Source organism: Buceros rhinoceros, unplaced genomic scaffold (genome assembly GCF_000710305.1).
Source record: "Buceros rhinoceros silvestris isolate BGI_N320 unplaced genomic scaffold, ASM71030v1 scaffold10450, whole genome shotgun sequence".
In the NCBI taxonomy this organism is placed as follows: domain Eukaryota; kingdom Metazoa; phylum Chordata; class Aves; order Bucerotiformes; family Bucerotidae; genus Buceros; species Buceros rhinoceros.
The window spans coordinates 1,652-1,982 of record NW_010391342.1 but is presented as its reverse complement, the minus strand read 5'-3'; positions in this window follow the sequence as shown (position 1 = coordinate 1,982).

Sequence of the window (331 nt, the reverse complement as noted above, 5' to 3'; positions counted from 1 at the left end):
AAAAGACCCCGCGAGCGCACCCACCATCCCGGAGAGCAGAATCCGAGCCCTCTCCGGACCCAGTGACTAATGCTTTAAGTGGAAAGGCGCGACTGCAGCTGGGGGTGAACCCTCAGCAGCGGCACCCTGGCAGTTCTGGGGAGCAGCTGACACGCTCCTGTCCGCAGCCTCGCTGTAACAGGGGGTGTGTATGCGCTGGGGTGGCTGTCGAGGGCACAGCTGTTGGCTGGATGTCTTTTACACCCAAGTCAAGCTGGCTTTTCCCCGCTTCCCCGAACCCGAGGTGCAGGTTTCTGCTGCTGAAGGTGGGGGGCACTAACTTGGGAGGTAG